Here is a 1,193-nt window from a genome sequence, read left to right as displayed (position 1 = left end):
ACGGGTGACACTCTATTCTTGATAAGGGTTCTGTCATGACATAGGTGACCAAAGACGTAGTAGTGTATCAGTAGACCAGTGCAAGACAGTTCTGTGAATCTAGACCTTGAAAACTAGTGACGTGACGTGCTAGAGGCGCTGGCTGTCTCATTTCATTCCGACTTTTTTTTCCGTTTCCTTTGGATCTATTTGTTTATTTTTGAGAGCAAGTGAACGTTTGCTTTAAGGATCTTCTTCACTGAAGTATGTACACTATCTGTATATGCATATCTTATATATATATGTATATGTATATATGTAGGAGTTCATGCATATTTGCCAAAATTATTGATTATTTTCCGTCACTTCAGTTATTCTAGAGATAGAGGGTGACTTCTTTATTATGAAATTGTCATTAGTTGTTTATTTTAACTAATATATCATTGTTATTTATTCCAAGCACTATTTATTTGTAACTAAGTAGAAAAACCCTTTGAATGATTTACATTACATTTTGCAGGCAAAATTGTAAACCAAGTTAGACAGGACAGAAGATTGCAAATATTGTTTTTGTTCTTTTTGTTCATTTTGTCTTGTTGTACATAGTAGTAAGTTGACTTTTCCAATAAAGTGTTTGTTAAGTTTAATGACATTGTCTTTTCCCCCTCATATTGTCCGTTAATTTGATGTACGTTGATATATGTTTCCCTTAAAATTGTGACATCATTTTGACAATGCAATGATTGTAAAGGAAAACTTATTGGAAACTATAACAAAGTTGATATCAATAATTGCTGTTATGATAATGATAATGATAGAAACCATGATGATATTAATAGCAATAATGGTGTTGATAACGATATCATAAACAATGATAATGATAACAGTAATGACCATGAAAATTATGATAATAGCAATAAATCTGATAATAATAAGAATGATAGAAAGAATAGCAATGGGGATAAAAGAATGACAATGTTGCTGACAAAAGGGATGATAATAATAACAATAATGATAACAATAATGATTAAGATAAAACAATTATGAAGATGATAGTAATAATGATAATAATTATTATGAAAATAATGGTAATGACAGTAATAATGAAGATGATAATATTAATGTTAACAACAATAAGGATATTAAAGATAATAACAAGAACAAAATTAATAATGATAGTGCTGATAATAATCACTATTATGATCATAATAACA

At 28.6% G+C, this 1,193-nt stretch overlaps 1 protein-coding gene across 1 annotated transcript in view; it reads left to right on the top strand.

The window, feature by feature from the left end:
- The window catches only part of LOC122254340 (uncharacterized), a 15,911-nt gene extending 15,285 nt beyond the window's left edge, over positions 1-626 (top strand). Inside the window, exon 5 of the mRNA XM_043017993.2 lies at positions 1-626. This exon is cut by the window's left edge and continues 975 nt beyond it. The gene's annotated coding sequence lies outside the window, so the exon portion shown is untranslated.
- The last annotated feature ends 567 nt before the right edge of the window (positions 627-1,193 follow it).

The sequence above is a fragment of the Penaeus japonicus genome, unplaced genomic scaffold, assembly GCF_977035675.1.
Source record: "Penaeus japonicus unplaced genomic scaffold, GWHDUDI00000001_assembly GWHDUDI00000030, whole genome shotgun sequence".
In the NCBI taxonomy this organism is placed as follows: Eukaryota; Metazoa; Arthropoda; class Malacostraca; order Decapoda; family Penaeidae; genus Penaeus; species Penaeus japonicus.
This window is presented reverse-complemented; position numbering and strand designations above follow the sequence as displayed.